Source organism: Mixophyes fleayi, chromosome 1 (genome assembly GCF_038048845.1).
Source record: "Mixophyes fleayi isolate aMixFle1 chromosome 1, aMixFle1.hap1, whole genome shotgun sequence".
NCBI lineage: Eukaryota > Metazoa > Chordata > Amphibia > Anura > Limnodynastidae > Mixophyes > Mixophyes fleayi.
Genome location: NC_134402.1, coordinates 328,302,167 through 328,318,248, shown reverse-complemented (window position 1 = coordinate 328,318,248; position 16,082 = coordinate 328,302,167). Strand labels below are relative to the sequence as shown.

At 38.3% G+C, this 16,082-nt stretch overlaps 1 long non-coding RNA gene across 1 annotated transcript in view; it reads left to right on the top strand.

Annotated features, from left to right (window-relative positions):
• The first annotated feature begins 1,724 nt into the window (after positions 1–1,724).
• The window catches only part of LOC142108600 (uncharacterized), a 61,289-nt gene continuing 46,931 nt past the window's right edge, over positions 1,725–16,082 (top strand). The window contains exon 1 of the long non-coding RNA XR_012680177.1: positions 1,725–1,815. This is a non-coding gene — a long non-coding RNA (uncharacterized LOC142108600). The remainder of the gene's footprint in view (positions 1,816–16,082) is intronic.

Here is a 16,082-nt window from a genome sequence, read left to right as displayed (position 1 = left end):
CAGTAATGGTAAATCATTCTGCAATTTCAGTAGACTAGTTAAGAGCGTTCCCTCATAAATGTGGTCCTTGCACTCCAAATATTGCTGGTTTAATTGTGGTGAGATTGAGGACATTTTCTATATCTTCTAGAGTTGCCCAATGGTTTAGTCTCTTTGGACTGCCACTTTTACTTTCATTAGAGATGTTACACACCATGCGCCACCCTCATCCCCTGAATTGGCACTCGTTCATTGCTTCCCTTTCTCTTGTGACAGGTACTTGATTGGTCATATCTTTATTGATACCCGTGCCTCCATACCCAGTCATGGAAGGTTTCCACACTCCCATGCCTACACAAAATTATCTCTATGGTTCAGTTCAAGTTTGAGATGGAAACTATAAGTATACCTCAATCAACTGTTCTGTCCTCTCCTCTGATGAAGTGGTTTAGCTGGCACGAGATTGTTACTGACAAAGAGAGATTTCCCACTAATCAATCATCCCCAGGGTCTTCCATGCCCTAGGTTCCTTCAATTCATTCTGCATACTTCATACCTGATTACATTTTCTCAGTTAAAGTGTGGTTATTAACCATTCCATGTTTTCCATTCTATTGATGTTACTGTTTATTTTGTATTGTGTGTTTTATTGTGTTTATTCCCGACAATGTGTCCTCGTTCCTTGTTTTTTTTTCCCTCCGTTTTCCCTTTTGTGCTTTCTGTTCTCCCATAACTGAAAATCTTTAATAAAAATTATTGTTGACAAAAAAACAAAACATATGCCATGTTTCAAGAACATAGTTTCCTGTATTGATAATATTGACAAGCTGTTGAGGCAAGACCCTTCCTTCCATGAAGTGAGGCAAGAATATTATATTCATGGTGGCTTAATGGTTAGGACTTCTGACTCACAGCACTAGGGTCATGAGTTCGATTCCCGACGATGGCATTATCTGTGTGGAGTATGTATGTTCTCCCTGTGTTTGCGTGGGTTTCCTCCGGGTGCTTCGGTTTCCTGCCATACTACAAAAAACATACTGATACGTTAATTGGCTGCTATTAAATTGCCCTTAGTCTCTCTCGGTCTGTGCGTCTGTGTATGTTAGGGGATTTAGATTGTAAGCTCTAATGGGGCAGGGACTGATGTGAATGAGTTCTCTGTATAGCGCTGCGGAATTATAATTATAATTATGAATTATATAGCGCCACGCTATATAAATAAATAGATGATGAATTCTAGGATACACAGCAGCATATCTAGAACTAATACACCTAAAAAGCTCAGACCTGCAATCCCATGCTCTGAGCCCCCTGAAAACATGCAGCAAATGATTTACATCTCTCAAACTAAGCTATAAACTAAAAGAGCTATAAATTGATTGAGCAGCTATAAATATCCACAGATCCCCAAACACAAGAACCGTACCATGCTATAAACACCCAGAGCTAGAAACATTACAGGAGATATAGCCTCCCACAGCCACATACAAAGAACTATAAATACCACAGAGCCATAAACATATCCAATTTGGACAAAAAGATCTATAAACAAAACCACAAAAGAGCTATGAATCACCACATAAGAGCTTAAACTACAAAACATGGCAAATATCGTAGCACATCAAGTGGTAAAGAAAGACAACCTACAAGGATAACAGATATAATCTCCTGAGAACTACAATGATAATTGATACACTTTTTCACGTCCACACTGTGTTTGTTTTTATTTTTCTCTCCACAGAGTCCCTGACCTCTTACAAAGACAAAGGAAATCACCACAGAAAAAAAGAAGCACCAAAAACTATTGCCACTCAACAGGATTAACAACTATCATAGGTAAGTATATATTATAGTACTCTATTTCTCTCTTGACACAGATATCACTAGACAGTGACACCAACTCCTACACCAGCACAACCAACTGCACTACTGAATCATGCTTGTCTACTTATTACACCTCCCTTCTGGGAGAACCCGGAGTGGAGGTCCAAAGGACAAGTGTGGGGGGGGCATGATGATGTGATTTGCATCATTACAGCCCCACTCCCACTGCGCAATGATGCTATTCACATTTTTGTGTAGCAGGGCAGGACCATGATCACGTGATTTGCATCAAATTGTCATCAAGGCCCTATCCACTTTGAAAGAAAGTGAAACAGGATCTGGGAGGGTGGCCTACACTGCAGGGTGTCTAAGAGGACTCCCCAAAATGTGGGAGTCTCCCGGGCATTCCAGGAGAGTGGGGAGTAGAACTTCAATCAACATATTATACCCTTAAAATATATCTTTCCTGGGCGAATATATATATTTAGCATAGAGCAATTAAGCTAGGGGAAACAATGGAAGTGTAGCTATGCAACTATTTAACTATCATCTGTTAAGGAATGCCAAACAAGTAAAGTAATAGATGATTCATTTAGTCATGACTATATATATATATATATATATATATATATATATGGAAAATGGGCAAAACAATACATGACATGGGAAGAATAAAGAAACAAAGAAACAAAATGTTCATCATAGATAGCTGAAATAAGCTGATGCAAAAATAAATGATTCACAAATACCCATACTTAATGCATAGCTTTTCAGGGCTCCATGAAAAGATTTCTGCAGCACCAAGGTCTTAGTCCCATTACCCTGCAGGGCTACATACTAAAATATTGGCGAGTGGAAGACAGTGTTAGTTATGCAAGTTTGCACAATGGATCAGCTACATATGGGGATGGCTGTGAGTGAAAGGTGACAGGTAAACATTTAGGACGTTGACATTTAAATAAACTTAATTGAATTTGGATTTACTGGTTCATTAAACCTTAGAGGGAAAAATAGAGTATAAAAGTTAAGCAAAGAGTCTCTTTTTTGCTGTCAGTTTCCATATTTCTATGTTTTAAAAAAAATCAAATCAGAACTGTGTGTTTACATGTAAATAGGCAATCAGAATGCTCCCTTTTCAGTGGTTGCCGTTTAGAATCATAGCTTCCCTGTTTGCACACATTAAATAAATGTTCCATTTAACTGGTTTGAAAAGCCTTGACACCAAGAGACAGACTGTTCGTTATTTAATATTCTGGCCTTCTGGATGCTCTTTATTTTGAATTAAACCTATAAAAGAAAGTAAGCTGAAGACTGTATAAAATATAACATGGATGAAAAAAGGGAAAAACTGTTAGACATAAATTGTGGAAATGTGAGAAAATAAGCTGCTCGGGGCTGTTAATTTTATACTGTGATACTCAGCGTTTGAAGTATCATAATAAAAGAAGTAGTTTCAGCCCAATTTAAAACTTTTATTAAGCATTTATGATAAGCAAATTTTTTTGTACTGAATTCTAAAGGCAGCATTTGACAGTTTCGTAAAATATGGTTTTGGTTGTTTTTTATGTTTGTTTTTTTAAAATTAAACTACTCCCAGAATCCAATATTAATATCACTTATGTTCTAATTTGGACTAGGTTAGGTATTTTGAATGAAGTTACTTGCACTGTATACTGAGTTTTTAACTAACCCATTTAAAAAAAATAAAGAAAAAAATATATTAGAAATTGCTGTACACCCTTCCGGAAAACAAAGAAAACCCCTAACAATGTGCATTCTCTATCAATTTATTGCATATTAATAATTGGGCGTATCTCTGAAAGGCATGGTTAACTTGTATCTCCCTGCCCTTACTGTACAAGGGAACACCCATGACACTTCTCCAATCGCAAGGGGCTCTCTGAGGATACTAGGATGCTGGAGCTCACTAAGAAACCCTGGCACCCTAAGGCAAAGATAGAAAGAAGATACAAGAGCTTCTTTATTACAGAAGGTAAAACACAACTGTAAAGAATAGCAAACAATAACAATAAACAGTTAAAACAACTACCAAGGCTTCAAAAGAACCCCCACAGCACCTAGAGTCAATAATTACTTAAGCGCTATAGAGATCAAAGATAATATCTTAGCCAGAGCAAGCTGTAGCAGTTCTCTGGCCAAGTTGTAGATTTGAAAGTGGTCCTGATGCAATCACTGGGCAAACCACAAGTACGGTACAGCAGTACGCTAGAAGTGTGGCACTGCCCTGGCCAAACTGTAAAAATCAATTCAATAGACCATTTCTATTAACTATACTTACGTCACTTTATAAGTCTATGGGGAACTGCCTCCGGCCAAGCTGTAATTTAGAACTCCGGGCCAAGTTTCTATAGCAACCCCAATTTTGGTACATCAGTGGAGGATACCTTAAGTCCAGCCAAGTTGTAGTTCCCATACTTGTAATGGAACAAGTTGTAGTTTCTCTCAATTTAAGCTGTAAGTTCCTATTCTGTAGTGGTGAGGAGCTGTTGCCAAGCTGCAGTCGAAGTCAGTGATCCTGATGCTTTTCCTTGGTAACGAATCACTCAGTTCTGCTGGATCTCTCCAAAGTCTGTCTCCCGACCAAGCTGTGGTTGCAGCTCCAAGCTGTAAACCCCATAGACACTTATTAAAAACTCCCAGCCAAGCTGTAAGTAATTGTAAGTCATTGTAATCATTGTGCAATATGATGTAGCACATGCCCTTGTGTTTCAAACTCCCATTGTCCTATAGATTGTAAGCTTGCGAGCAGGGTTCTCTTACCTCTCTGTCTGTGTGTATTACCCAATATTGTCTTATTAATGTTTGTTCCCAATTGTAAAGCGCTACTGCATTTGCTGGCGCTATATAAATAAATGTTGATGATGATGATGATAGACGTGAATGGCAACTCCCAACCAAGTTGTAGATGCGCTCTTTGTAACTTGCTGGGTACACTCACAAGCAGCTTTCATTGGAACAGAGTTTCACGGTTGCAGGATGTTCAGTGAAGGCACAGAGTTAAGTTCCAAACACACATTGCAGCTAGTAGGAGACAGAATTCCAATAACAAGCTCAGGATATTCCAGAACACACAGATCTTTCCTTATGCATTGCATTAACATTTTCAAGTCACTTTTGTTTTTTACCTGTGAGTCGCAATTTGCTTTGCCCATTTTTCAAAGTTACATTTTTCTGTAGTGAAAATGGTTGTGCACACTCCCACAAAGCAAGGGGCACCCCTAACAATGTGCGTACTACACGCCTTTAATTTTAATAATCAGGCGCATCTCTGAGCGATATGGTTAGCTAGAATCTCCCTGCCCTTATTGTAATCAATTTACATGCGAACACTTATGACACGTCTCCAAGCGCAAGGAGCTGCAAGTCTAAAACACACACTATATATGGCTGCATTTTGGTATACATGAGAGTACGGACATCCAAATTTTTAAGCAGACTTACGTCCAAGTCTGAATTAATATTCTTGTGAATCTTGCCTGGGAGGGCTGGTGATTTTATAGCTTATATGGTGTTGGTTTTTATAAATGTCAGCATTTAGCATTTTGGGGCATAGCTGACTGCGGTTTTTAGTTACAATTCTACGACTGCACATTACGCCAATACAAAAACCCTTGGATAAACTGTATACATTTTAAACAATATAAACAAAACAAAAGGAACTGCATAAACAAAACTACATACCTTAACCAAGTCCAACACATAACAAATAAATTCAAAGAAATAGCATACAGCACTGTAAGACACCATGAACAAAGTAGTAAATGACAAATCCAAACCACCCACATATGAAGACACTTTATCACACAATACAAAAAATACAGCTTTAAATGATAGAAAATACTAGAAAATGACTGGAACATCATAATACGTAAAAAAAATACCCCCTATTGATTGACAGACCAGAAATTACACACAGGAAAGCAGACAAATAAGGAATACTAGTACTTAACTACCTCTCAAGATACTGAACTTCAAACACACAGTTAAAATAGATAAACCCAAAGACCACACCAGCTGCATAATATGCAAAGCCTGTACAAAAGGAAATCATTAAAATGCAATAATTTTAGATCTACAACAACAGAATAATTAATAGAAATCAATAAAAACATTACATGTAAATTCACTAATGTAATATACCTAATAAACTTTCCATACAACCTTCAATACATAGACCATACAAGCTGAGCACTAAATACAAGAATGCTGAAACATATATAAAACAAAAAAAATGAACACAAAACCTGGCTGAATACTTTAAAACCACACACAACAGCAAAATAGACACTCAAACTTTGTAGGAATAAACAGACCCACCATCCCCAAACGCAAAGGCACCATTTAAAAAACACTCTCATGACTAGAAAGGGCCTGATTCAATAAGAAACGTAAGTCTCATTACGTGCCATATTTTGTGTAAAGTTGCTCTGTGCATACTCAGAAATGGACTATATGCCAGTAAACGCAAGTGCATGCAATTAATTTTAGAACACAAATGAGACTTAATAGATCGTAGGATTTAAAGGGCGGAATGGGGGAGGGAAGCACCATATGCACATAAGCAATGTAAGTAAGGGTGTGCCAAGGTTGAGCGCACTCACATTCGTCCGATTAAAGCCCAGGGCATCTCTCGGGTATGTGATGTTCAGATGTATCACAATAGGCATTAATAATATCCTGATAAATGTTTTTAATGTAAAAAAGAAAACAAATGAAAACAAGAAACTTTTTTTTTCAATTTATTTTTATTAATGATTATATTATTAACAGGTGTTAATGTATTTAATATTTTTTTGTTTTCTGTGCGTCCTGATGGAACTTTATATTGCATAAATGCATTGTATATATCCTGCAGTGTGTTGTGTCTGTATATGGCAAGTGTTGTATAGACAGACCGTACTTATATCCATGTTCAACTGAAAGCCTTTCTTCAGATCCGCTTGCTCTTGAACACAGGCGTGCATATGTGTGTGCAGTTTTCGTCCAATTAAAAAAACGCAAATTGCATTCACTTTGCGTTCCTTAATGAATCAGGCCCTAAATATTTATATGACCTTTAAAACACTCAACTCAAATGGCTTTAACTCAGACATCTGGAATTTCATCTAACTCCAATGGATCCTTTGCGTCCAATATCACTTATATAATATAACAATATAACAATCTATACAGACACTTAGAGAAACTTCTCACAAAAGAAAATAAAAATGCTGGGACAAACAAACTCAAAAGAACCATTGAAAGCTAGAGGCCTACGCATCCAGAAACTCCTGAGATGCTACACAGGCAAGGAAACATTCTTGGAGGCCTGGTTCAATGAACTAGAGAATTGCTCCTTAAAGCTGATGAAACTTCTTGTTGATGTACACAAAATTACACTTCATTAACTGTAAGCTATGAATCACTTTTGAATCAGTAGACCACTGTAACAATGTGATAGACAACATAGCCCAAATACACTTAATAAGAATACCCCAGAACAGCGTCGGACTGGGGCATGAAGGGCCCACCGGGGGACTGCAATGCTAGGGGCCCACCAGAGGGGGTGTGGCCAGCCATCATAGAGGCGAGACCAGACACTAAAGGGAGAGTGGTCAGCCCACGAAGGACAGCTAGCACCATAGTGTAGTATATAAAGAATGTAGTGTGCTCATCCTTCTCTTTTAAAATGACAGGCTGACTGCGCACTTAGTTACTAACCTGCTCATGCTCCTCTGGGCGGTTGGATATCCGGAACTCCTACTCTCATCTGCCCTGCTCAAAGTGAGAAACACACTACAGCGCAGGTTCAGAGAGCCCAGACGCGACTCTCTGCACCTGTGTGGTAGTGTGTTTAACGGGAGTGTTTGGCAAAAACGGGTGGGTGGAGTTGCGCTCTACCCCTACTGTTGCAAGTGCAGCATTAACACAGGTTATCCCTCTCTACGAACTAATAATATACTGAAAGTTAAGCGCTCATTGACTTATGTATTATTCCAAGTGTAATGCTAATAATAAAATTTGTATTCTTTTATCTTGAATACAATTCGTATTTTTCTAAATCTTGTATTAGACTGTGAGCAAGAGGCTCGGTTCAATTAGTGGGATAACATTTAATGTTAGTTTTATCACAATTTATTGAATCCTGGTTAAAATACCTAAAAATACATTAATATAGACAAATAAAATACTCCAATTAAACCACAGTATTTATATTATGAGGCATTGATTTCTATATACATACATATGGTATGGCATCAATTGAACATACATAAAAAATCAGACAAACCTAGGTATATAGACCTGGACTAGTCTAGCTACTGGGAGGCAAATGGCAGTGGGTATAAATGCTGCATTGATCCAGAAATAACACATTCACTGATATCTCAATAAAATAATGTTCATAGCATACAAGTCCAGTAGATGGGAATGGGTATTTCTTTAAGTCTCTGCTAGTGCAATATAAATATTCAGATCACTGTCCACATATATCACATGGTTATTGCTGCGATGCTTTCAAATTTAACTTTGTTTACTTGCAGTTTCGATGTATATAGAGATGGTGGTCGGGTACCCAGTGTGCTGAAATCAGAGGATGTTTCTCGTGGTCCGTGCTTGTTACTGTTGGAGAGGAAGGTGCCTGCGTTCCACTGTGGAACGCATCTGTCCCTTCCTGTTCTCGCGTATGTCCAAAAGATGAATTGTATGCAAGTCGGGAGTCAGCTGTTTTCTTAGCTCCTCCCTAACAATGGAGGGGGCGTGGCTATAATGTGGCGTGGCCTACCGGTGGATAGTCCTGCTGCCCTGCAGGCCAGTCCGAGCCTGCCCCAGAAACTAAAAAGAGAAAACTAGCCTAATAACCACCCCTTTCTTATACCCCTCCATTGTTCATCTTCCCTCTAAAAAACCTTCATATAAACTTGCCCCATAGTATAACTAGGTCTCTCACATCTAGTTAAGCACTATTTTTTGTACATTGATATTGTCTTGTTAATAACTACTGTACCACAACTCCTGTGGATTTACTGTTGGTTCTCATTTTTGTACCTTGACTAAAACCAATACAAAAGTTTATTAAAAAAAATAAACAAAACAGAAAACTAGTAAGATACACAGATGAATCAAAACATAGAATATGAGTTCAAGAAATATCCAACCAAACAAGGATTCCCATAACCACAAATCACAAATATGACTTACCAACAAAGGCAATCCCATTTACACAGACATAGACATCCTAACCATAAACCCCTTCATAGACAAGCACAACATACACAACCCTGCCCCCCCCCTCCTCAAGCACAACAACTACCCATACAACCATAAAAAAAAAAACACACCACTACAGCTTAACATTACCAACTGAAACACATACACAACTGCACACCATTTAAGACCACACAGCCAGCAAACCAAACACATAACATGCACCTCCAAGACAACAAACAACAACACATAAAAAGACCAAAAGCACCAACCAAACCGATCCCATCCCACAGATAAACAGCATAACAAACCATCTAAAGTCACCATGTCAAAATACAACAATTTTTTTACATACCACAAACAAACAGGGGAGGACAACTACACCTCATTCTCACACCAATATAAAAACCAAAAAGAACATCAGAAGATGTATGAGGAGGAAACAGAAGTAGGCTGAATTCAAAAATTGCGAACTGAACCTCAACAAACACAAATCAGATATTTTCACCCTCAGTAACAGAACCCTCAATGCTCTTTTTATAAGGTTATAAATATATGACATCTGTTCATGCAAGTGTAAGCATTTAAAATATGTATAGCTAATGGAGGGGTGTATTCCTGGGAAGCTCTCCCCCGTTACTTGCATCCCGGAGCTGGCCGCAAATTTTGTGTGAATTGAATGTCAGGCTGTTTCACAGTGGCGCAGGATACAATCTTTCACTTACACTATTGCTTTGCCATTCTACGCTATTTTTGTAAATTCACATTCAGCTGAATTTATAGTCTATAAATAGAGTGGGGATGACAATGGTCAATTGATTTTGCTCTGTAGCATGCTTGAGGTAGGAGTAGGAAGAGGACTAGCACAGCAAAGCATTACAAGAGTAATACATACAGCAGCTGTAACACATACAATTCATCTTGATTTGGCATACCAGAATTAACATTACTAGCGCTGGTTATCCTTTTTTTTTCACACTGGCTAGTGGCTAACACACTATTTATCACTGTGTGAGAATAGATCTGTCCTGTTGCATTTAGTAATTGTCTTACAAACTTATAAATGGGTGCTTGTGGTCTGTGGGGGTGGTGATGATGAAGATGAATCGGTTAGTTTGCAACTTTTTCCCCATTCGTTATTCCCAAATCTGACAGACATTCTAATCCAACTCAAAAACACTTGGAGCAGCAACTGCCTTCCCAGAGGCTACAGTGGTGCTCTATCCACCAGTTAAAATGACTGGTGGAACATCTGTAGAAGATCTTCCTTCTACATGAAATTGATACATTTTGATCTTGCTTCATTGTTTCACAATTTTTATTACTGTTGTTATTTGTTTAATTTTTTTGCCCAGTGACTGGCAGAAGCCAACACACCTACTAACTACTGTGTGAGAATTGCTGTGTCAACAATGCTTGGAGCAGCAACTGCCATCCCAGCGCTACTCCATCCATCAGTTAAAATAGCCGGTAGAACTGCCGCAGTAGTTTTCCCTTCTGCATGTCTGCCAGAGACGTATCTTCAGATGGCACATGTTTGCCTAATCTGCACCGAGCAAAAAGATCTCCTGATCTACCCTCCTCACTTTCATGATCCACAAATCCATTCACCTCCCAGTAAACCCAGGGACACTTGCACAAAGTAGGCCTATGATGTCACAAAAGAGAGTAAAAGTGCTGTGCTTGCACTTTTTCAGTTTGTAAATTACCTTTCTATATATGATCGTTGGACTTTAATTGCACAGTAACAATTCACACATTTTAATAAGATTCAATATAATTACTTGTGAATGAAAATGTACATAAAGACTTTTTAAATCTCAATGTAATAGTTGACTTTGTCATTCACATTGAATTGGACTAGATTGTTTGTATGATCACATATAACACATACTTGCCAACTCTCCCTCTCCCGAAATTCGGGTCAGTCTCCTGGGCTCCCGCGAGAGCTGGCATTTCTCCCTCATCCGTGAATTCCCTGGTGAAAATGACGCGATTCACAGAGAATCGCATCATTTTGGCCCCGCCCCCCACGAAAACCGTAATTTGATGCGGTTCGAGGCACCCCGCCCCCTCCTGCCCATTAGCCATGCCCCTCTCCCTGCCGTCGCCTACTCAAAGTAGGCAAGTATTGTATAATATGTGTTAAAATTTTATAGCAAATTAATAGAAAACAGTTGGATCAATGAATGTGTAAGCACTGACCAACATTAGTATAACGCTACCACCTTCAGCATCACAAGCTTGTCTATCATCTCAGCTAGCTCAAATATATTGGTCACTACTTAATCCAGCATTCACCAGTTTTCATTACCTACCTTTAATTCAGATACCATCCTTTATTTTCATCACACCTACAGTTTTCTGAAAATTCACAATATATCCCTTACACCAATTAGTCTGAGAAATCATAGGTGGAATACACAACCTTCATCAGTGCAGCTGTCATTTAGCTAAATCTCCTTGATCCTCAACAAGTCAGAAGATGTAGCTCAGCAACATATCAGACATTTCTCATTTCTGGCACAAAGTATAAAGGTCTAATACTAATCTCTACAGGTGTTTCCAGCACTAGTTCTGTAAAACTGGGAAAGGTAAAGAAAACCTTTCTGGTAACACTGATTGTTAATTATTGCTATTTATCATAGGTAATGTAGAATAGCCAAATACTGCATTTGCTAGGGGAACAGAAAAGATAGAGCCCCTAGGAACTGTCCAGCTTCTTAATTGTGTTAATTTATAAAGTGAAATTCTAGGTGAAATATGCATGAGATTTCATTAAACTTTGATGGCAATATTTCACTTAGGATTAAATTAGGCCCCTGGTGATTGTAGAGGAAAAATGTGCATTGCGAATCTGAGAATAATGAGCAAATAAAGAATTTATAATTCTAGTCAGGTATAGTTCCACTAAAAGATTTATAAATCACAAGACTTGTTCTCTCTTTAGTTCCCTTCTTTAGTTCTGTATTTCGATCCCTTTTTGTTCTTTTTCAGATTTCTTTGTTTAAATCCCTTATCTTAAATGGAATGTATACTGATAAAGAGGAATTCTTTTATGAAAAAAATCTACAGCCTATGAAATTTGTTAAATAAGGTATTTAGTTGAAAGCCTCATTCACCAGGGAAGCAATAGCTTATTTTCTACAGATATTTGTTATTTATTTATTATTAAAATGTATTTATATAACTCCTACATATTACACAGTGTATTGCAAATAATATACCTATGCCATTCACATCAGTCCATGCTCCACATGTACCTCATTGGAATATGGGAGGAAACCCACACAAACAAAAGATAAGGCTCTGGCTGGGATCAAATACATGACATCAGCAGTGTAAGGCAGCAATGCTAACCACCATGCCGCAAAAATATACAGAAGAGACATGTGCACACGAAAAACACTGTTCCAAAAAAAGCAATTTAGAAAATTACTGTTATACGCAAAACATCTCAAGTGCTGTTTACTGGATCATCCAAAACTAGAGATGTTCACTGACCCACGTGTTTTGGTTTTGGATCTGGATTAACTTCGTGTTTTGGCTTTGGCAAAACGGCCCTCGTGTGTTTTGGTTTTGGTTTTGGATCCCTATTTTATTTCTAAAATCCCAATTTATTTATTTTTTATAAAATCATATAATTTGCCTCTTCTTTGTTCCTACATTATTATTAACCTCAATAACAGTAATTTCCAGTCATTTCCAGTAAAATTTTGTCAAGTGACAAGAACACTGCTACCCCTCCTGTTTCTGTATGAGCAATGGCACTGGAGACTGGAGAGTGACAAGAACACTGCTACCTCTGTTTCTGTGTGAGCAATGGTGCTGGATCTCCTGGGGAGGGAGGTACTTATGGAATCCAAAACCCGCGAGATCCGACAATGCAGGGATGACGTTATGCCTCGATTCAGATCCGAGGACGCGCGAAAGTACCAAGCCGGCTCACAAGCCTACTCGGATCCCCTAAGTTTCAGAAAACCAAGCCCAAGCATCTCTATCCAAAACAGTCCATAAGCAAAGACCAGGCTTAGGGAGCCTGAGAACGGAAATATATCACAAATGTGAGTATCAATCCAGCTCCGCATGACTGTAAGATCCTCCAAAACAAAATATTCCAGTGGGAGAAGGCTAGAAGGAAGAGCAGAGAAGATTTTGTTTACAGGCGCATTGTAAATACATACTTTTGCCTATGGATTATTGGATTGAAACATTGTTTAATTAAATCTCAAGTATATAGTTTATTACTGTTTGCATGTGTGTGTGTTCAGTCAGAAAATTATATAATGTTATTTTTATAGCTAAACAAAGTGCACAGCTATTAAATATTGAATGCCCATCCTCATAGACAATTGCACTCTATAAGACATATGACAACAATATTGGTTGTGCAATAATTTGCTTATGTGAAGATGTGAAAACTATTTGATCCAAGTCATTACTGAGCTGTGGCTTTGTACTTATTCCCTGAATGTTATTTATTGGTTTCAAATGTATTTCAATGAAGATCGCTTTACCTTTTGAAAGGAACTGTAGCAATCCAACAATTGAAATCAATGCTAGGCTTGTTGATATAATAGGACAAGTTTTTTTTAAAATGATTGTCCTGCCCAAGTTAATGAGCTGTGTTGAAAATGCTCTTGTAGTGTTAACATGTAGTCAAGAAGAAAGCAAAGAGAAGATTATTAAACAAGTAAATATCTTTTCTACCGCAAGGTTCCCAGACTGCTGTGAAAGAGGGACATCTGGCGAATGCACATCTCAATATAGACAAAGTGTTAAGAATGGTTTCAACATAAAATGTCATAAAAGCATTTCTCTAATTTGTTTTTCAGAAAAGCATGAAATGGCTCACTGATAATTTAGGATGTTCTAAGATGTCTCTTATGGTGTGTACAGCATTTAAATCACAGTATTTGCAATAAAGTGAGGCTTTAATTAAGAAATCACACTGTTTCTAATTCTGTGTCAGCGTAAAATTATATAAAAAAGAATCAATTAAACAGCAGGAAGCATTCAGAGTTCTAATTCTGATCTGTTTCACAGACAGCCTATATTTGTGCTTAATTGTAAAACAAGAAAGCATTCTTTAATAGTATAAGCTATATATCTCCTTCTTGATGACAGAAAATAATTTGGGATGCACTGTGTTGTAAGATGTGAGGGCATGTAATTGTAAGCAACATCTCTGTAGTCTCTTTGTAATGCTATGCAAGATCTAGTTTATAAGTAGATTATATATATATGAGAAAAGCCCTGGCTTTCCCTTTAATATTCAGGTCCCTTGTGCCGTAGCTGAATTATCTGAATTATACCTGCGGTATATCTGTGACTTGATGTTCAATGTATACTACTTATACGATTAGACAACCTACCTAAGCTTACATATACATATATATATATATATATATATATATATATATATATATATATGCTAAATCTAACCATTAAATGTTAAATTGAAAGCATTCTATACACATGAAATGCATTGAGTGACCTCTATTTGACATAGGCATAACTAATGCGGCAGTAGGGGTAGCAGCAGCTATCAGGCCCAATAGCTGAGGAGGCCCATCATAGCTACCTCTGGTGCAGGTTCCACGTAGATGCCACCAATGCTGCTCTGGGCCCTGCTCCCCTATGCCATTTCCTTTGCACCTGTGGCACGCAGAGGCGAATAACATGATGTCCAATGTCAACAGAGAGCTTAATTAGCTCCCTGCTTTGTGACCACTGTCAGGAAAGGAATTCTGATGTTACCTTCCTCTCTGAGCAGGAATTACACAAAAGCACACAGAGGAGTGGCAGACAGCAAGGTAAATGAGGGGAGGAAAGTAATTCATAAGGGATGATGATGATAATGGGGTTCACTCACTGGCTCTTTACCCATTAGGCATCATATTCACTAGATACATGCTGCCAAAGTTTTCTGCTTCTCGTATCTGTTTCTGTTTCCCTGTGTGTGAGAGCTGTTTGCTTTCAATTAGTTTGACCTGCAGCGCAAGTGTGTGTACCTGCATGTGTTGGGATTTTGTTGCTAGATATCAGGTTCTGATGTATTTCCATCTGTATGAGAGCACTCTGCTTTCAGTTAGGTTGAGCTGCATTGCAGGTGTGTTTCCTGCATTATCCTGATTGATTACCTGCAATTATTTGCCAGTGATTCCGTTTTGCTTCTAGCAGTAGCATCCTGGCTACTGTGCAGTATTATCCTGTCTGCTTTCTGGTTCTAATCCATGGTGACATCTGACTATGATTCTGATTCTGATCCTGATCCCTGGCTAGGTTTGACTATGATTTTGATTCCTGGCTCTGTCTGACTGTTTGCACTCCTCTTACCTGCCTGGCTGCCAAATACTCAGCTCACCATTCCTGGGTGAGGGGGTGGTGTCCTGAGGAAATTGCGACAGTGGTATTTATATAACACGTTCTGTTTTTTGACGTCTTTTTGTACATCTCTCTAGCATTCAGCTTCTCCACATCCATTCTGGCCCATATTCTGATCAGTTGTGTAGCTCCACTCAATCTAATTGGAGTGGTAAGAAATCACATTGACTTTTGTACTGGTTCAAGTGCTATTGAGGCCGGCTGTCCTGAGGGACTCTGGGTCTGTCTCAGAATACTTTGGATTCTCTTGACATACGGCTATATTCTCCATCCAAGCTGTGAAGACCTGGGGTATTAGAGCCTAAACTCACAAGGGATACCCTAGGACTTCTAGGCCAAGTCACGCAGACAGGAGGCAGGGAAAGATACAGCAATATCTTTATTAGAGAGTTGTCTAATACATGTTCTCTAAATCAGTGCAAGGATAAAACATAAAAATATAAATCAGACTAACAGGTCCCAATAAACAATAGTTTACCGCTTGACTTCCAAGAACTTTCTCACGCTGTTAATGATTAATGACAATATGATGGAGTAGGACCACAGGCGTCGTAAAAATCCTGTCCATTCTGATTGTAAAAAAGACACTCTGTTCTCTTTACATTTTCGGATCTGGCCACCCATTGAAGGACTCCTTGTTAGCTATTGGGATTCAGATTACTTGATCTAGAGAGCGTTGCTTACGA